The sequence below is a fragment of the Apis laboriosa genome, unplaced genomic scaffold, assembly GCF_014066325.1.
Source record: "Apis laboriosa isolate Shangri-la unplaced genomic scaffold, ASM1406632v1 scaffold111_cov153, whole genome shotgun sequence".
Lineage (NCBI taxonomy): Eukaryota > Metazoa > Arthropoda > Insecta > Hymenoptera > Apidae > Apis > Apis laboriosa.
Genome location: NW_025220849.1, coordinates 135,195 through 157,640, shown reverse-complemented (window position 1 = coordinate 157,640; position 22,446 = coordinate 135,195). Strand labels below are relative to the sequence as shown.

The 22,446-nt window shown below is 33.5% G+C and overlaps 1 protein-coding gene across 1 annotated transcript in view; it reads right to left on the bottom strand.

Moving 5' to 3' along the window:
• The window catches only part of LOC122711156 (fasciclin-2-like), a 164,491-nt gene that overhangs the window by 114,836 nt on the left and 27,209 nt on the right, over nt 1-22,446 (bottom strand). The gene's annotated exons all lie outside the window — the stretch shown is intronic.

Sequence of the window (22,446 nt, the reverse complement as noted above, 5' to 3'; positions counted from 1 at the left end):
ATTGCATTAACACGTATTAAATAATTATTAATTAAATTAGCAGAGAGTCGCAACGACATCAATAATCCATTTAAAGATTACGAGCTATTTTTATCCTTTATAAACAATTTACATTGACTTTTAAAATAATTAGAATTATTATTATTAAACAATAATATACGTATATTTTTGTATCCTAAATTATTTATGGCTACATTTTCGATATTATTTGTACTTGTTTATTTTAACGCTTTCGTTTATTTTAACGCGACATGGTACGTGAAGCTACTGAAAAATAAATGAATTTTAAAAAATGAGGGGAACCGTGTGAAACTTCTCCATTAAAGCTTACACGTTTTATAGAGCGAATGAAAATTAAGGGAAGCTTTCACGGTTTAATTTACGTAATAATAATTTGATGTAATTACCAACTCGCGCAAAGATAGGTGATTGTTCATAATATATTTTTCATAATATAAAAATTTCATATAAATTTCATATAATTTCATATACATATTTTTTCACTCATCTTCAATCAACGTATAACAATTAATCAATCATCATTTCTAATATATTCGAATTTTTTATCAAATATATTTATCTTATGTTTTAACATGAAATGTAATACGATACTTTAATATCAACTTCGTTCTCCCACTCAATCTCACTCAACAAATCAATCCCCTCCTCTCTTGATCACAATCTATCTTAACCCTTTCAAAATCTTCCAAAATCATTCGAAACTAGCCTCGCAAAAAAATAATAACGAACGCTATCACGTCATTTTGGAGAACAACCAACTCTGTCATCCAGTATTATAATTCGATTTACACGCAATTTTCAACCCCCCGTGGAACACGCGTCACTTTCCGTTCTAATCTTTCCACGAGTTTAGACACAACACCAATGGCCAAGTCGTATCTCTTCTCGATCGATTTCCTATCGACAAACCCATCCAATAACTAAAATCAAGGAGAGGATCGAGGACGCCCTCTACGACCACCCCCTGGCACGGATTCACCATGGTGTAAAGGTCATTACCTCGAGATAGAGTCCAGTGTCGCATCGTGCAACAATACGTGCACACCACCATCACTATCACAACTACTACCAACAGTTTCGCATCACACGTGCTCGATAATACGCGTCATGGGACAACGAGCGGCTTTTGCAGGCGTGAATCGAGAAACTTGACAATGGAGCGAAGAGAATATAGCGTTTGCGTAAGAGAGGCTGTTATACGCGTCGGAAATAGACGTATTATGCGATGTATTCGAGTGTGAATTGGAAATGAGAGAGTTTCGAGGGCCACTCGATGGGCCATGCGTCAGCATATGTATGATGGGAAAAGTGGTGAGAATGGTTGGCCGGTTTCTTGAATCGTGATTTTTTTTTTTTTTTTTTCGTTATTGATATTGGGATATATTGTATGTATATGGATTGTATTTGCTTGGATATTTAGTTAGAAGAATGGTGGTGTGCTGGTTTATTGATGATTGGAATGAATTTTTAATGAACATTGAATTTGAGATATTTAATGAAAAAAGGATTGTTGTAAGAAAATAAATTAACAATTGAATTAATTCGTAGTTTTCATTTTATAAATATAACGAAGATAAAGGTAAAGATATATAATAGGTATCAAATTATCCATCCTATATAATAAAAAGAAATACGTGATTTCTACAATTCACACCAAGGGAGAATTTTTCTTTCCAAGGAGTGTGACAAGAAAATATGATCTCATTGCTAATATTTATAGAGCGGATTTTTAACTTTCGCGCTATAGTTCATTCTTATTGTTCATGAATAAATGTTAAGAACGAATGGAGAATAGTGATTTATTTATTGAATATCTTTGCTACCTTGTGTGAGCAGTTGTGCAGTGTAGAATGGTATAAAGCTGTGGTATTAACGGTACTCTAGGTAGTACTATGGGTAAATTTATAGCTTCGTTGGTAAAGATAGATATCTCGTGCAAGTTTAAACAATATTCGTACAATATATTCTGATGAAACTCGATTACAAAGGCAAATTCGATATAAGGATCAAAAATTTTAATAATAATTATTATAAAATAAAACGTTGAATTTTTAAAAACGAATTAGATACTCATTTTAGAAACATTAGAAATCTCTGTTCTTTTTCTTTTTTTTTATGTAAATTTCTCAAGGGAATTAAAGCAGTAATTTCAAGAGAACAGGAAATTCTTGTTTCTTCGAAAGATTAAATCCACCTCACCGAGGCATATATACTGACTCTCTTGGTTTTATCATGTAAGAAAGATATTTCCAAGCATAAAATTGCACTGTCACGCAAACCAAGCACACATCGTTCAAATAAATTATGCAGTTTCATGAACAAAGAGCAGGAATAAGGAAGAGATAGTTTCGAGTGCATCACACATGTTCGCATCAAGATCAGATCCATTTCCTATATCTTCCTTTCAACCTTAGAGAAGAAATTCTATCTGATTATCATTTTCGAAACCAATAGAAAAAAAGAAAAGAATTCAAACTAACAGTTTTATCAAAATTAACAAAGTATTTAACAAAGTATAAAGCTTATTCTATCTTTTTCGAAACTCAAGATAAATTCTTATATCTAATTTCAAACTCTAAATAGTTCCATTTATAACAAACGTAATTTCTATAACGTAAGCATACAAATTAAGAAAAGTTCCATCTAGTTCTACCACCTTTTAAAACCGAAAGCCAATCAATCGTTTAATTTTCAAGAATTGAGCTTTCATATTAAATACTCTAAATATATGGTTCACTCTAGATAGATAATTAGATCAGATCCATCTCCTATAGATAAAACCTCATCAACTAGGAAGAAATTCTTCACCTCTAAACCCTCCTCAAAACCAAACAATAACCAAGACCCAACTTTCCACTATTATTCCCTCTCCAACAAAACATCCATTCATTTCCATCGCTAACGCAATTACTTTTCACCAATTCTCTCCACTCCATCCGAACTTGGACAAACCCGACATCAGGAATTCCTCCATGGTCAAAGGAAAGAGAGACTAATGGAAGAAGGTCCAGAAAACTCTCGGTCAAAGGATTCAGAAACGAGTTCACATCTCAAATGCGTGAGGAGCGAAGGGGCGAGAGGAGTAGAAGGAAAAATCCTGACAGAGGGTGTAAGAAAAAGAAGTCCTCCGCTTTTTGACGTCACGCAAGATAGACCACTCCTCCTCTTCTTTACCGTTACCAAGGATGTCCACGAACCATCCCCCCGGGAGCAAAGAAGGGAGGGAGGGAGGAAGGAAGGAAGGAAGGAAGGAAGGATACGACCAGGCAACCAACCAAAAGGACACGCGGAGGATAACGTTCTTCCACCATCCGCCAACCGGTATTGATCCTGTTTGCCACGTGGCTTTAGTATTCGGCGCGCAAACTTTCGCGAAAACGTGTCCCGCATGCCTGCGGCGCCCCATAATTGTAGATTCAAAGGATATAATTCGAAAGAGAGACGAGACACGAGAGAGGGCGCGAGCTGGACGCGAGGGTTGTGGGGCGCGAAACGAGAAACGGGGAACACGTTGGATCTCTGGGGATTTTCGTGGATAGAGGGGGAGGGATATCGCGGAGGGAAACGGGCGAATCACCAACGCCCTTGGCCTCTTAACGAAGTGAAAATTGCTGGTAATTTTTTTTTTCTTTTTTTTGCCCTTCGATTCTATTCCACAAGATTGATCCTTCCACCCTAGGATAGGCGGCGGTTTTCTTGCGTGGAGGAGAGGTTTGGGTTTGGATACGTGTTTGATGTGGGTTTGCTTGATGTGATAGATGGTTGTTTGAGAACGTTGAAAGAGAAATTTTGTGGTGACTGTGCTGGTTGAACCGACTCTGACTAATTAATGCTGGGATTTCTATCTTAATGTGGAATGGATGAATATATTATTATATTAGATATAATCGATCAGTAAAATAGGATTTCATAAAAATTATATATCAAATATAATATTCTAAATAGAAAAATAGATAGTCAATCAGATAAAAATAAATTTCATCATAAATTCTATCAACTTCAAATTTTTGAAAGAATTTGAAAGATTGAAAAATTTTAATTCTACTTGCAAATCTATTAAATAAATTTTTAAATTTTTTATTATGGAGCTCAATTTCTTTGCTACCCATGCATATCGCAGATGTCTTTTTCCAGGGAATTTGTAGGAACATCCCTACGATAGGCCAGATGTTCCATGGCGTCGTCCATTTTTCCGCCTGACAAGGTTGATTCTTAATTCGCGCGTCGTCAAGGATACGCCTCGAGGAGGATATTCTTCCCTCTACGCTATCATGCCCGGAAAAGTGGGATTATTGGGCCGTAATTAACGTTCAAACTCTCTCGTTTCGGATCGACTACAGTCTCGAGCATGGACTTATTGGCTTACGGTTCGATAATATACAAGGGGTTGAAGCTTCTTCTTGGATTGGTTCTAACTTCTTCTTAAAAAGATAATGGAATTGGATGTACCACTAATGCTCATGTCGCTGAAGTTATAGCAATATATATATAAAGAGATTATCTTCAGAGAAAAAATTTTTATATCGTTTGTTTTTAACTACAAGTACTACTTTATAATAATTTACATAAATTAAATTACATAAATTAATTGTAATATGGTTACTTAATTTCCTAACCTTTTAATTAAATATGTTAAAGATTACTCATAATTTATATCTTCAAACTAAAAAAGAGACAATACAGTTTTCTCTAAATATTAATCCTAAACTATTATCTTTCATTCCACATTCGTATAGTATACAAATATATTCATATCAAAATATTTAAAAATGCACAGATATAGAAAGCAAATAAATCATACAAGAGTTTCGAATCAAAACATTCGCGTAGCAACATTTAAAACGAAAACAAATTCTCTATTTAGCTTCCATTTCCCGAGACTCACATCTCTAAAAATACAAATTTACATAAACCTCTCCCCTCGGTTACACACATCTGTTACTAGCTAATACTCCCTGGAAAAGGAATGGAGTAACATTTCATCCGACGGAAGACAAGCCGACAAACGGTTTGTTTAAAAGTGAAACACTTTCTATGCAAATGTTCACCGGCCAAGAGATTACGGGATTACTCGCGTGTGAAAGCACGAAATTTCGCGTATACCAGGTGATATCCAGGTTGCGCAAGAGGAACACGTGTACAGGCCACCGGTGAGCCGGGGTTGTCGGTGCCCGATAAGGCGAGTCAGCTTCTTTTCGACGATAGGGAACACCCTTTTGTGGAAAGCGCGTGGCTCGACGTTGAAAAAAGTGGAAAGATGACGGTGATACGAGGCGGTGGGTTTACGAAACAGGTAAAAAAAAAAAAAAAGAAAAGAAAAGAAAAGAAAAGAAAAGAAAAAAGAAAGGGAAGAAGAGGAAGAGGGAAATCTGTGAAGCTGACGGGCATTGTTCCGTGAAAAATGGAGCCATGATGGAGGCTGGTCGCTGGAATATTTTAAGGAGATTATTCTGCTACTTTTTCACGCCAAGGTTAATGAGCGTGAAATGTGCTTCTAGATAACCTTTTTATATTTTTATTTTATATTTATTTTTTTTTTTTTTTTTTTTGCGTGCTGACCTTTGTTCGAAAATATGGAATTTTAATTATGGGGAGACCTTTGTTTTAAAATATAGTTGAGAGGTTGTCCATGGCCGAGGTAAAATATTCGAGAAGCAGATGGAAGAATTTGAAAATCTGGAATTTTAATTCATAATATGGAACTTGTTTTATAAATGAAAAAAGAATATATTGAAAAAAGGATGAGATAATTTCATGGCTCAGATAAAATGGAATAATTTTACAGATAAAAAATCTGTTGGCTGATAATTTAAGTGATATGGAAAATTGAACGTTAAATTTCCGTTTTATAAATCCTGATGATAAATAACCTATCGGTCCCAAATTAATCGTATTATACATTTTCTATAAACTTCTATAAACTATAAAAACTACTTTTCACTTTTACGAAACTAAAAGAAGAAAAATCTATAAAAAAAAAAAAGTAAATAAAGAACCTGGTTTAATCTTCATCCGATAAATCTAAAAATGATTCATTCATTCTTAATAACATAACAAGATAAGCCATCCGATAATGCAATATATTACACGGTAAAGCGGTATGTTCTAATGACCATCCCATCCATATAATCCCTAATTAAGCCCATACCTGTCATACCGCCGAGCAATTAAGCCCATCGCTCTCACTCCACACTCCGCCCTTGATTTTCCATCTATAAAATAATCTAGAATAAACAGCACGGGCAGCAGTGTCGCAGACATTTCCATTTCCCTTAATTTAAATGAAAATATCGAGCGTAGTTATACGTACACCCACACCACTATTTACACGTGCTGCCATCAGCTCTATTTATGGATGAGGAGAAATCTCGAGAATCCCTCTCCTTCCCCTCCTCCTCCTCCTCCTTTTCTCGCATCTGTAAATTTCTCTTAACTAAACCTCGGAAAATTCGATTTGGTCGGAAGCACTTTAAAACCAGAACTTACGTAAGTTTCGTAAGTTGGGGGAGGGCGAGTAATGCCGAGAGGTTATGGAGTCAGTCGAGATACTTACTGTGGTACTTTGTTTTCACAAGAGTTGCAGTTTTGCAAATAATATCATCTCAGACTGTTAATTCACTCTACTTGCGCGGAAAAGAGCACAAGTTCTCGTTAACCGGCTACATTTCGAATTACATCTTCGCGTACTACTAATATATTTTAAGATATTTCCGAGTAAAATAGTTCTTTCATAACGTTTGTGTAATACGTGAAATTATATCTTTCTACTCTGATTGTGATATTAAATGTTAAATTCATTTAGTCATCTTTTAATATATCCATATGTGAAATTTGATTGCTTGTTGTATATTAAAAGATTTCATTCCATAAATGTTAATTCATATTAATAATAGCAATTTTATACCATATCTGGATAAAGATATGATATTTTTGTTTAATTATATTTCTGAGAATATTGTTTGTTTAAAATTGAAAATTGTCGATGTGATTACAGAACATATATATATACATATATCGTGGAAGAAGTTGCACAATTCACTTGGTATATTCTAAAACAATGGAGAATTAACTGTATTCGAAAATGGTAGAAAACGGAAGAAACATAGGTCTTGGAAATTAAATGAGACGTAAAAGAGACAGAAGCTGAAGTTCCTGTTTTAACGACTTAGCAAGAAGTACTAAAACAAACACGGGGAAGAGAGGATATCCATGTAACGAGGATAAGTCGTAGAGCATTTAAGTCTTGCCCGGTTGTGAATTGTGAATTGCTACATATCCGGCAGACTATAAGCAATTAAGCTGGTTTCACAGGTGTGCGTTCGACAGTGACGAACAACCGCGCCCAAAACTTGACAGAAAAGTAATTAAAGATCACGACGAGATTTACGACATTCACAGTCGGACCGACTATTGCTCCCATAAAACATAGTAATCGAACTCCGTTCGAATCTTTGTCAATCACCATCGTCCTCGTCAAATGTCGCGGAAAATGCCATCAAACGTCAGGAAACGCCTTCCAATTTTATTGGATATCATGAAATATCTTCGAGAGCAATAAAATTTATATCTCGAAACTTTTAAAATTTCGCGTAATCATTTCAGGAATCGATAAAATTTATTAAAACGCGTTGAAAGATGATTGTTAATAGATCGAATGCTGTTAAAGCTATCTATTAAATTGCCCTGAATTATTTTTAACGCGAGAGAATCCACGGATTGAATCGATGGAATCAAATGCCGTGAAATCCTTTCGAACGCGTTGAAACCTTTTCAAAAACGCGAGAGATGAAATTTTAATAACAAAATCCTCTCGAAACCAAGGAAATCTCTTTAAAAATAAAACGATATTCCCTAAAACTTGCCTAAAGTCTGATAAAAATTCTTTAAAATTCTATTCGAATCGTTAGAAAAACTCTATAAAAAATCGAACTTCGAAAAATCCTCTATGATTAAGATTATCTCAGCCAAAGATCGGATCACCATTGAGACATCCCCCCATTGAGGATTCCCTCTTCGCTTTCATCCTCGCTCGATAGGGTTCGAATCATCTCGAATCAACGCACATCATCCACCACGCGAGGAGCCTCGCATGATTCGACTTGCTAATTTCGCCAGGTGGATCCGTGCAACGAACACGGGGACAAACATTGACTCTGGCCGGGAGCAAACACATTCCGCGAGGGCAGCGTGTCCTCTTTATAAAGGAAAGGAGCAGATAAAGCTGGGGCTGAAAGCTGCAACGGTGGAAGGGGTTACCGGCTCATCACCGGGAACTTTTCACGGGGGAAAATTCTTTCTCTCATCCGGGAGAGGCACAAAGCGAGCCTCCTTTCGTTTTTCACCGATCTCTTCAAACCATTCGAAGACGTTCGAGGACGTGGGAGGAAGAAGAGGGGAAGAAGATGTTGGAGAAAGAATCGCGATGGAATTAGACGAGAGGGGAGAACAAGGGGATCCGTCGCTTGTAATTCTCTCAATTACCAGCAATATCTCTCCGTTATCTCTCCTTTAGAGCCGAGAAAGAGGAAGAAAAAGAACAGAGAGAGAAAGAGAGAGTAAGGAAGATGACATCGTTCGATGAAGGAAGAACCTGGCGAGAATAAAAGACGCGTCCAGGTCAAAGAAAAATTTCATTTCTTTCTTTCTGAGCCGAGTGGATGCTCCTCCATGTTTCCTGCCTTGAGAATCCTTGGCTACTCTTTCGTTCTTCGTGAAACGATAAACGTGAGGAACACGAGAGGGAAAGAGAGGGAGAGAGAGGGATAAAGAGAGAGAGAGAGAGAGAGAGAGAGAGAGAGAGAGAGAGAGAGAGAGAGAGAGAGGATCTCGAGGGAAAGTTTTAGCACGCTTGCGAAAGAAAGTGTTTTCTCTCTTTCTCTTTTTCTCTACCCTCGTGAAACCACCAGAGAAATTCCTTTTCACGTTTTCACATCGGTCACGGTATCGCCACCTTCCTCGTACTCGACGATACACTAATTCCATTTGTTTCTGACCGGATAAGGGAGCAGGATAGGAAGTACCTTAACGGAGAGACGCAACAACAACCGTGCCATTGAACAATCGAGAAATCTCACCTCTTGGGAAACGTTCTTTCTCTCTAGGAAGTGACGAGGATTTTGGTTGACAGATATAAATGAAATTGAGAAGAATCAAAATAATAATATTTAAGAATTTTTTTATTTGCAAGTTATATACTTGGACTTATAGTTCAAACAAAGAGAAAATAAACTCGCCCGTTGAAATTCTAAATCGAAAGTGAATCATGAATGGAAGAACATTCAGAATAATCGATTCTAATTTTAATTCAAAAGTACGAGTATATCAAGTATACACCCCCATGCACTCGAAACGCGTCAATAGCCTGAGCGTTTCAAGTACCTTGCGAAGAAATAAACTGAACGACTGCATCGATGGTGTTTCTCAAGATACATTCTCGAGCATGCAAGCTAAATCTATACAGTTTTACCGACGAAAATAGTATCGCACAAGTATATATTAACCTCGAAATTTCACTTCGAATTCTGTGATACTATTTCCGTATACCAGAATGTTATTGCTTTCATATTTTATCAGCTGGAAGAATGATAATAACTTGTCAATACGTTGTCAAGCACAACATATCTATGTTTTATATTCCTTACGATCGTTCCTCGATTTATAAATTTTGTTAAAATTGTAAATCTACGTTGAAAAATATAGAAATTAAATTATTTATTAAAATTTTCCGAATTAAAGACAATAAATATAAAAATAATTCTTGCGTGAAATTAAATTCGAAAAATTCAAAGAGGAAAACATAGTAGGAAAAAGTATAAAAAATTTAATTAGTTGAATAAAAATTAAATCTTTTAAATATCAAATTTAATAAATATAAAAAAATTCCTACAAAATATTCAATTGAAAAACACCTTTTGCGTAAAATATGTAAATTGAAAAGTGCGAAGCAATTAAATAAATTAATTCAAATTAAAATATTCCAAATTAAACTTTGATATAACTGAAAATTGTTGAGAATTTTAAAAATTCCACGAAATATATAATTTTTCCACCAAAAGCGAAAAAATCTCTGATAAAATCCTTGATAAAAAAAATCGATAAAATCCCAAAAATGATAAGAGCCACGTAACTCGTAGATATATAAGAGCGAAACAGGAAAGAGAAATGGATTGAAAAATTTTCGATTTTATCAGCTCGAATGAGGAAAAATTTGAAAAATACGAAGCAATTAAAAAAACTCAATTAAAACCGAAATATCCTAAATTAAATACTTAACAGAAAATCCAGCAAATAACATAAATAGAAAATTCTAACCAAATTTTAACAAATTAACAAATCAAAAAAATTCTCGTTAACGAATGTATCTAAAATTTCGAAAACGATAAAATCTCAAATAAAATCCCAAAAATGAATGGAAATAAAAGCCAATAAAACCGCGAAGAAGATAAGAGGCACGTAACTTGTGGTCACGAGAGCGAGACGAGAGAGGGATAGAGACAGAGAGAAGGGTTGAAAAATTTCAATTTTTCCCTCGGTCGAGATTTCTCGAGAGTCGGAGCCAGTTCCTCTTATACACGGAAATGTCCCTCTTCTTCACCGTGTCAGGGGCCACGAAGGAGACGATTGCAGTGGAGGGGGGAAAGGAGGGAAAGACGACGAGGAGGAGGGCAAACGGTCATGGAATTGCGAGATTTCCTGGTTGCTCGAGTTACAAACGCTTTGTCCCAGCTTTAAATCCAAGCGGTTAGTGTCATGTTATGGAAGCAACACCACCCGTACGCCAATTGTAACTTCTGCGTGCGCTGCATCTCATTTCTTTTACTTTACACCTCGTGCCTAAAGAGGGCGCCCCTCTCCTCTCCGATGGAGAGAATGCGTTTGACCCACCGCATTCTCTTTGTTTTTTTCCCTTTTTTTTTTTTTTTTTTTTTTTGCAAACAACACCACGCGTTTCACTTGGATTTAGATCGTCCATTATTCTTGTGAATTATTCGTTTCCTCTGATATTCGAGCCTAAAAATAGAAATTGCGTTCGGTTAGAAAGAGGATTTCTTGGTTGGAGAAGTGTTCTTTGAACTTTGATACGCAAAGTATCTCTTACTTACGAGCAAAGCCGTAAAGGGGAAGATTGTATGTCAAAAAGTAATGTGTAAAAAATACAAAATATAGAAGATGAATAGAAAAAATTTCACTCGAAGAAATAATTTAGATTAATTCAAATATTGTATATCTAAAATTTCACGACTGTTTGTTATTTCTTTAAATTGAATTATATTATACCTCTTCGTGTAAAATCATTATCTAACTTTCTCGTTGTTCATCTTATTTTTTTAAATAGTTTAAATAGTTTCGTATTCTGCTTTCACTTTGAACACAACTAACTTTTACCAGAACCATGTAAAAACTTAATGATTTCCATACAATGGAACTAGCTAGTTTCTTTGAATCTAATATAATTAAATTAAATATGGACAAATGATTAAACATCTAGAAATTTTAAAAGATATTCGAAGGAGTAATATAAGGCTTAAAGATTTGCAAGATACGAAAGTAGAACACGTGTGTTCATCTTTCCAGGGTGCAGTATAGAGTGCAAGACACCCCTATGAAAGTAACGCTGATTTGTGTAGGGTGCTCGTAGTATGCACACGTTCTAGAAAGCACGAACAAGCGTTGTTACGAGCTCGAGTAATTTTCTGCATCTCCACGGTACGAGCACTTCACACACCTTGGCTATATTCGGGAAGAAAGGATTATCATTTTGAAGATACGCGGTTATGACACGAGTTCACAGAATAATAACTATATACATACAGTGTTACGCGAAAATCATTTAATCTGTCTCTTAAAAAATTATTATCAAGAATCTTATTTACTCTTTGAAACATTTTTTTCTTTGCTATATACTCCTAATTGAATTGAAAGGGATTTTTATTTCAAGAAATAGATTAAAATCTGATAAAGAATTAATGTTTCACCTTTTCTTAGTGTGAGTTATTAGAACAGATAAAGATGATAAGATAAAAGAATTGGCTGTAATCAATTTATTTAACTGTATTAATTTAATTAAATTAAATTATCAAGTAAAAATGGAATATATTTTGTATATTTTGATAGATAATTGTCCTAGAATGGATGTTTTGATTAAGTCTTGACTAGATTTAAATTATTCTGTGTTGAATCTTTATTATATTTTCTATATCCTAAATATAGAAGATGTTATATTCTTAATAAATATCAAGCTTGATTTATCAAGCTATTATTACATATTAATTTACATTATATACGATATTCATTTCAAAGTAAAATGAAATACAACGATAAACAGTAACGTTATATCTCATAATAATCGATCTTTCATTATCTGGATGAAAGGATCGGCCGTATCTATCAAATTAATTAGCTCTCCTCGTCCACCATTCAACTTAACTCCTCGATATCCAATAATACGATCTAAGGAGCTGTTATACGTCTCCTATCAAAAATCGACGACATTTTTATTACGTGAAATATGTAAAACCATCACGTTTCACGCGGGCAAACCTCCGATATCCTATAACGTCACTTTCGTCCATTAAAGGAGAGAACCTATCGATTCTCGATAACGTATTCCCGGTCCGGGTAATTTGTTATTCATATCCACGTTGAGACGAGAAGCTGCCCGCTCTCGAGTACTCGTAATTTAATACATCGTTCGTGGCGAAAACGAAAAAATCAATCAATGGATAACTGAAATTTCCCTAGATATAATATCTAACGTTTCAGGATTCTCTCGTAAATACTCTTAAATTCGATTTATGAGAATTAAACGGGGATTTCGTATAATGATAATGGATGGTATTTCTATATCGATTGCATGAAAAACGTTTAAGAAGAAAGTGTAATAGGGATTGGAAAGTGAGCATAGATTCAAGGAATGCATTTTGTAAGCATCGATATGGTGTATGGATTCGCATTCCTAATGCGATAGAAATAGTAGGCCGGGCGAGAGCAAAAATGGAATATCGCGTGAGTATCGCGAACGTGCTATGTTTGGAGAAAAATTCGTGGAGAAAAGAAAATAGAATATCGTTGTGTAATGTTTTCTAGCTGTTGATGAAAGAAAATTGTATAGTTTATCCTTTAATCGAAAGAAAATATCAATATAATATCAAAATGATTTCGATAAAATGACGGAATATGAATTATTTAAATTCAGAGAAAAATATTACGAAATTCCCTCGAATGTTCAATTATATAAAAATTCAAATATTTTTTCGCTGAAACATTTAATTAAAAATATACATATTAAACACAAAATATGATGTTTTTCATAAGCTAATTGAATATAATAAAATACGATATTTAAACATTTATTTAATTTTTTAAAAAAATATCTAAATTAAACGAACGATAATATTCTCGGCCAAAAAGATAGCAAACAAAATAAAAATCGGAATCAATATAAGAAACGATCAAGAATCGATCCCATAAAACAACGAATAATCTCGAACGTATTCAATTCGCAAGTCTTCCACTTCCTCCATCCACTTCCTACTCAAATCTCGACGAGATGGCGCACTTTTACGGCGCCATCTCGTCGTTCCATTTCTCACCGACCATTCCAACCCAACGACAAGAAGGATTCTCCTTTGCTATCGTCGCATCTCATCCTCCACATTTTCAAAAATTCACTTCAATGGCCCAAAGATATAACAAAAAAAAAAAAAAAGAAAAAACCAAAAAAAAGTAAATGAATAAATAAAAACTAAAAATAAAAAAGACACGGTTCTACAAGAATCCTGTGGATGCACCAAGCTACGTGGCAAGCTATTCATTAATTATTCATCCCGCGTTTCGTAAATGCCGCGCGTCTAGCTGCGGGCCTGGTAATTTCAAAAACGAGGAAAGGCCGCCGTTTTTCACAGTTTCCTCTCTCGAGCTGCACCACGTCGGCCAGGGAAATCGCGTAAACGATGCGCCGTGGCGGACGCCAGTGTCGCGACGCGAGCTCGTCCGGATTTACGCAACATGAATATTAAAACTCGACCAACACCACTACTCGCTCGAGAAACCACTTTCCTCGTCATCGAGTCGCTTCGTGATTTTTCGACCGTGATTTTTCTCGTTAAGGAAAATCGAGATTGTTTTGAGAGTTTTGATTGTTGAGATATGATGGAAGAATGAAAAATGGGATGAATGGTTGTCGAATGAAATTGGGTGATTCGGGTTGATGAGATGTGGTCCTGTTTTGAAGCTTATTCTTATATCTTATTTGAGATTTATTAAGATTAGTTACGTGAAATTAATTTCTATTCTAGAAAAAATTATATAACATGATGAAAAATGACGAACTCTAAGAATTTTCTTTTAAACTGTTAAACTGTTAAACTATTGTAAAATTATTGAGAATATATCCGATAATTTTAAATATAGAAAATAAGAAATAATTTCTAAATGTACGAAGGAAGCTTTGAATAAATGATGAAAGATTTTTTAGAAGCAAAGTTATCTAAAAAAAATCATTATAAGATATTGAATTTTATGAAAAATTGCAAATAAGATTAATATATATTTTTATATTTTAATTTTGGTTAGAATTATTTGTCCATATAAATATGTTTTTCTAGTGTTTCTGAAACAAACTTGTACTGCTTAATTATCTGCAGTAAATATTCGATTGCATGAATTATTTGTTATTTGACGAACTCTTGATATATTTATTTCATTTGGATATTTGCAAATTTATGTCTGGCTCTGTAACGGTTAAATAAATGTACCATTTTATCGTTCCTTGTTTAAACACATGCCATTTTGTAAATACCACACGAAAATAATATTTTTCTTTTCTCGTAATATTATGAAAAAATAAAAAAAATCACAAAAATCATACTGTATTAATATTGACAACTCTTAAAATATTCTAACTTGAGTAAATTTTGAACCATAATCACTTTGTTATTTGATAATCAATAATTATGCTCGAATTAATACGTATTATTTATTTACTTTGACTAATTTATCTCGAGTGATTGTTAAATATTAATTTTCAACATTAATTAATACAAGTATTTAATCAAGTATTTGATTATTTCTTGAATAAATAACTCAACCAACCAATTTAACAATATGAAAAACAATATAAAATTCTATATAAAACATATTTTAAACCAGGATACCAAAATGGCGATCCCTCAGAATATTTTCCCAAATCTACCTTCTATTTTAATATATCTCTACATTCACTCGAAGATTATTTCGTTTGTTCTATCGCAACAAGTAACACGTTCGAATGAACGAGATACAAAAAATCTATAATTAAAGTAGGACACCAAAATGGCGACGAGAACAATAATAACGATCCCTCGAAAATATTTTCTCCCGAACAATTCAATTGTATCGTACCAATTTCCCTATTGAACAAACCTACTCGTCAATTATTTCGTTTGTTCCACCGCAATCAAAGCGGCCACAAAGTTGCATAATAAACGCGTTCGATGAAGGGTGTACGGGACACAAAGGCGAAACGCACAAAGCTGCGGGCAAAACACTGCGGAATTATCCGCCAGTGTTTTTCCAAGCGCCGAAGACTTACAAGGGATGAACTCGAGGGACGAGTCCTACACGGTGTACACCCCGCGGGGGTGGAAAAAGGGGGATGAGCACGCGAGAGAAGCCTGACAAATTAATTGAGAAAGCGAGACGACTCGAGGAGACACGGAAACAACCCTTCAATCTAAATTCAATTATTTGCCAACCCCCACCCCCGTATCACCGTTCGAAAATCCTATGCAACACGGATGGACGGAACGATACGCGTGATTGAAACTGATTTCAACCCTTCTAAGGAGCAGAAAAGGGATGACAATTGTTTGATTCGAAGGAAATTTTGTATGATTTCAAAGGATTGTGCGCGTGCGTGCAAAATAGGCCATGCTAAAGTTATTTATTCAATCTTTACGTGATTACTTTGTGACGGTCATTGATTGTGCTTTGCTCACGTTTATTTAAAAAAAAAAAATGGAAATTGAGAAAAAAGATTAAAAAAGAAGAAAGAAGATTGTAATCTTATATCATATTCCTTATTTTTAATATTTTTTTTTTTAAATTCGAATCAATTTTATAATGTATTCGTTGAATTAAAAAGAGCCTAAGAAAAAATTTGTATGAAATTATTATCCCTAAATTTCAAATTTATCTCGATTTGCATCGAAATACTTAGGCGGAACAATAGAGAATGGATTGCTCTATAAAAATGAAATACGAGCAAGAAATCCTTTCATTCTACTATTTTAAAAAATTTAAAAGACCGGATAAAATCATTAATGTATAACCTGTTGCCGTTCGATCAATAATATATACTTTATATATACTTTATAATTATTTTTATATGAAGCTCTTTTCACGATCAATATTTCAACTTCTTTTTACAATCTCGAATTTTATCGATTGCATTTGCTTTTTCATATAAATTTTCGGTTCGAGAAGAAATTGAATATTTATTGACGATATTAAATAAAAATAAAAAATTCTGATAACGCACTCAAATTCAAATCATTTCAAGCTTCGACAATATTTAAAGAAAAATATAAAATCCTAAAAATTCGAATCCTTAATACTACGAAGCACTGAAATAATCATATACCTTATTTTCACTGTTTCAAAGTTTCAAACTTTGAATCTTACTAATCTTACTACCAAGAAACTCAAGAAGACTCAAGAAACTAAGAATTCAAAAACCGTATTATCACAGATATCAATTCTAAACTTGCAAACTCGATTCCAAAAATTTCCAATTCAATAAATCTTCCAAAGAAAAATTAAGCCCAAACTCTTCTCCCACCGTTCTTTCTATAATTATAGATATTCAAGGAAAGGGAAATGGCAACAGTTTCACCCAATATGTTTCCCAAGGGAATGGAAAAATTTGTGCCCACACAAGCGTAACTCGTTAGCGTCGCGACGTCGACAGCCGACGCCACCTCGAACACGTGTTCCATGTTCGCCGTTGACATAAATATACATGGATATGGTAAACAGGAACATGTGACGTTCTAATCTGCGTGAAGATACTCGATGTCCTATATCGCGGGGTTTACAAGTTGCCATGCGACTTCGCCGTGGATCGAAGTCGACGAGAAAGTTTTTTAATCAGCGAGGTAAGTCCAAGCCAAGGCTCGGGATTTACGATCGTCCTAATTCGGGCCATTACTCTCGCTAGATGACGCGACTATGGCCTCAATTGCCAGAGTATATACCCTGTGGTGTAAGTATGGATCTCGTTCGCGGGTACGCCGATTAAGAAAATGCCTCTCGAGTATACTTCATTGAAAAATTCATCGTGGTCTATTAAGATGATGAATCTTTAATGGTTATATCGTGTAATAGGGATTTGGAATTACGAGAAGGGGGGTTTGAAGGGAAATTGGAATATATTTGTTGGAAATTTGATGGATTCATTTGTAACTGTTGATTATTGAGATAGGTTATATGGTATAAAAATTTGAAAGAAAACTTAGAGAAAGAAAGTTAATGTGGAATATTTTGTTGATTGAAAGTAGGTGGATTAATTTTCAGTAAGGTAAAGGTAATATAAGGGAATTTAATTAAGAGGATTAATATTGATTTAGGATGGTATCAAAGTTTGAAAAGAATTTAGAATATTTTAGAATTTCAATTGAAAATTGGTGGATTAATTTTTCATGGAGATATAGGATTATGATGGAAATGAAGATGATGATCTTTTGTAAGATCGTGTATTAAAAATATTTCTTTATAGAATAAAGAAGAAAATATATTTGAATGTTTCAATAAGAACTAATTTATTTGATGAAAAAATGAAAATTTTTAAAAAAAGATTGTCAGACTGTCTATAAATTTATGGAATATTAAATACTTAATCTTTTCCATTGAATTCAATATTACTCAATTTTAAAAATATAAAAGAAAGACATATTTAAGACAAATATGAAAAATAACCATTCGAAGTTATTTTATTTTATGGAAAATATATTATTTTTTTTTTTTTTAACAAAATTAAATATTTACATCTCAACTGTTTTCAAGTTTCATATTCCAAAAGCGAATATCAGAGAAAGTTACATAACATTCAGTTTCAGAGAAATTGAGTAAGATAAAACATGGAATACGAAGTTGAATCTATACGAAACCGCAAAGATTTAATTTGCCCAATTCAGCTTTTCACTTTCATTATTCGTATACGGTAAACACGTTGAAAACAAAGCAGTTTACAAAGCAGTTTTCCTGACTCGTACAACTCTATCCTTTGTAAAATTAATTGCTGGAACCTGGTAAATACTGTGTTCGGATCAAAAGAATCTACCAATTTCCATTGCGATTATCTCCAAACACACAGATATACAGTATTTTATATCAATGGATATCAATGGATTAAAACTATAATTTAATTGATCGATTAATATTTACGCTTGAAATATATTTGTGAAAAATTGCTTGCGATTTAAAAAAAATTAATTTCTTTTCTTTACAAAAACAAGCCAATCATTAATTGGTTAAAAATATTAATCGTCAATATTTAAAATATGTTAAAATAAAAATTTCTAATCGAAATTAGTGATTGAATTCTAAGAATAGATTAAAATATTGAATTCTAAATTTATGAATGATGGATAATGGAAAATTCAATAAAGTGAGAGATACAAATTTATATTAAAATGAAACAAAATTACTATCGAAGATTAAACTATTGATCCAGTATCCTAATATCAACCAGTACTAAATTGAGTCGTTATATGAAACAGGTTATACCCTATAGGGGAGTTGAAGACCTCCTGCTAACTTCATAATAGGGAATAGGGTAGAAATTACGTATTTGTAAACTGTACTCATGTAAAAATTAAACAACCTCCTAGCAAACACGATTAACGAAATTACTTTGGGGTCTGATCATAGGAAATTAACGCAGACAAATTTTTATTCTTATAAAATATCATGCGAAAAATAGAAACATAAAAATATATTTCTTTCAATTCCTTAATATTATCGAAAGAAAAACAATACCTAATCCAAATTAAATACCCCTTTTTATAATATTATAAACTTTTATCTTTTCTTAACTTAAGACCTATCCTCCAAAGATGTCGCGAATTTTATTAACACTTTGTGCATACAGATTATAATAATACAAGATTAATACCAATGAATCGAACTACACAAGACAGAATAAAGAAAGCCAAATACCAACATTTCTATGACTATACACAATCAAAAAGTTGAATATACATCTCATATTAATCGTAAACCACATAAGTACCAACCAGTATCAAGCTCGAGCTAAAAAGATGGCGGGAAAATACAAAAAAAAAAAAAGGTTTGAGTGCATTTCTCTGTCCCGGATGACAACAACATCAAGCGCATAGACGATCGACTCCCATGGGAGAAAGGTGGCTAGAGAGATCCAACGAAATTCCACGAGGTAACGCGCGAGGGGTAATCCATCAAAATCAACCCTCTCTTGCTGGACTCTCCTCTTACCTTACCAACCCCCTTTTGTCTATTTCTCTCTTTGTCACGTGGCGTGACAAGATGACAGGGTGTCGCGAGAGGGCAGGAATTAAGCCTCTATTCAGAAGAAACGAGACTGTGTCCGAATTACGACCCATTCACCCAACGATGACTGCTAGCTTTTTGATCCTGGCCCACCGACCGCCTATTAATTGTAATAAGCCGTTCTTCGACTTTCTTCTTTTTTCTTTCTCTCTCTTTCTCTGTTTCTCTCTTTTCTCGCCCTCGTCTCTCTGTTCTCCGCTCTTTGCTCGGTAAATATTTGCAGTCGAGTTCAAATAAATCATCCCTTTCACGGGGCGTAAGTATTTGGGTTTAAAACTGGGCTGGATCGAGGGTGTTCTTGTCTCCTCGCTTTAATTCCTTCGATAGATGTTGATGGCGCGGGGCACGGTGTTTACGGGAGGAGTGTTTGTGCGAGTGATTTGGAGAACGGCTGCTTTTTTTGAGAAAGGGGAGTCGAGAAGTGGCACAAGTGCGAGTTTCAAAGGGATTCAGGTGTGTAGCGAAGGATGAAGGAGATTCTTTATTTTAGAAATTGAATTAGAAAATTGGGATGAAGCTGAATTGATAAATGCATTTTGGAATAACAATGTTGGTAATGTAAAGAATTTTGGAAATAATTTGTTAAAATAACAAACAAATAAATAATATTAAAATTGTGGATACTTTTTGGAACAATGAATGTTTAACTATTATTTTTGTAAAAATAAAATTTCTGTTTTATAAAATTAACGAATGATTGTTTCGTTGGTAATTATTAAAAATGATTATTCGTGTATGTGACAATTGGGCAATTTTTTATCGTACACACGCCTCTCTCATAACTCCATCGCACTCGCTTCGAATTAACACTGCGTAAGTGTCTTCTTTGCATAACAGGGCGTAAAAACGCTGTTTCAAGTATCACAGCTTGAATAATACGCGTTTACTCGTGTCGTTGGCCCCGGTGTTTTCATGTCGTGCTTTTTGTACTATAAAAATGTTAACGAGAAACATCGAGTCGTAAAACTGTTTGATTATACTATCTCAATACAGGCTTTATTAGCGATACGTTAATTCTGGTCACATGACGTTGCAGATGACGTAGTCTCAATGCCGATGCTGTGTCTTCTTATCCTTGCATTTTTTTTTTTTTATTATTATCGTTGCTAGAAATAGATTATTTATACTTTGATTTTATAGATAATTTTCCGTAAGAATTGTTAAAAGAAGAAAATAGAAAAGTTAATTTTTAAATAATGAGATGAAGAAATCACGTTGAAATAAATTTTTTAATACATATTTATAATCTAATTCTAGTATTTTTTATAAATATTAATTACGATTTAAAATAACGATTTGAAAATAAAGGAATTACAAAATATTATTCTAATCTACAAATCCTTTTATATCTTCGATAAAATTAATTATAACTCAAAACAATTATAACAAATTCTTCGAAAATATTTTTCTTAAAGCCCTGTAGGTTCATAAAATTTATTGGAATTAAAATAGAACAAATAAATTTTCCTTTAAAAATTCCATATTAATCGCAACTAAAAATAATTTCAACGATTGAACCTTGTCAAAAATCACACTGGTTAAACTACTTTACCGTAAAACCCATTGAAAAATTAAAGTCCATTAAATTTTTCTCACACGTTGTGGATTAAAACTAGGTAATCTCAACGATCAAAAAAGCTTTTAAACCGATTTTCTTGTCGATGCGAGACAATCCACCGTTACTTCCCCCCCGTTCTCGCGCCCAATCTTACCAATTACAGCTACAATCAGTGAAAACTATTTGTTTTCAAAGTTTCGCCATTAATAAATTCGCAGATTCGAGAAATCTTTCGGAAAACTTTAACCATTAAACGAATTTATATCGGCTAAAGAGCTTTATATTAAACGCGTAAAGCAACAGGAGTTGGATCGATAAAGCGAAGATATTTCACTCAACGTTCACCCTCGTTTACTACGAGGCCAATTAAATATCGTTCAATTCGCTATATAACGTGATATAATTAACATGTCAACGGGAATTATTTCATTTATAATTCAAGCTTTTGTTTAACCGTTCGTTAACGTTTCATTACTCCGCGTATGGATTCATTATCGTATTAACTCATCTATATCATATGTTGAAATGTATAGTGTTTAATTCCCCGTTGCATTGGATCATCGAATATTTATATTATATTCTATGAAAGAATCGAAGATTAATTTTTAATTAAAAATATATGCATTTTTCTTGCTATTAAACAATTTTGTATATTTAGTATATACTAAATTTCATAATAGGTATGATCATAGGGTTGAATTTTGAGAAATATTTCTCCATTTTTCAAAAAATATTCTCAAAACTGACTGATTTAATTATAAATTAAAAATATAAAGAAATTCATTTTAATAGATAAATCTTTCTCTCATTTGAATTATCTATATTAAAGTTTTTGGATTTCCTAACCAATTCAAGATTTTATCAACTTTTAATGGAATAAAAAAGAAACAATTGATCAATACCTACAATGCAATAAAGTAATTTTGATTTAAAGAAATAAATAAATAATTATTATTAATAAATAAATAATTAATAAATTATTATATATAATATTATATTATTATATATAATATAAAATTATTATATAATAAATAATTAATAATTAATAATTAATAAATAATAATTAATAAATAAATAATTCCTCTAATCACACCACTCTCCAAGCATCTCAATGAAAAATTCACGCCAACAAACATCAATTACCAAACTCCCTGTGCATTAGTCAAAGGTAATCAGTTAAAGACACACCTATAAAATCTTCGTATAGGACATAAAACACCGTCGAAAATCAATCCGCTTTGCCCGTTCGCGCGTTTCCGGTAAACCAAAAGCCAGACACCCTTTCAACCCCTTCACCAATA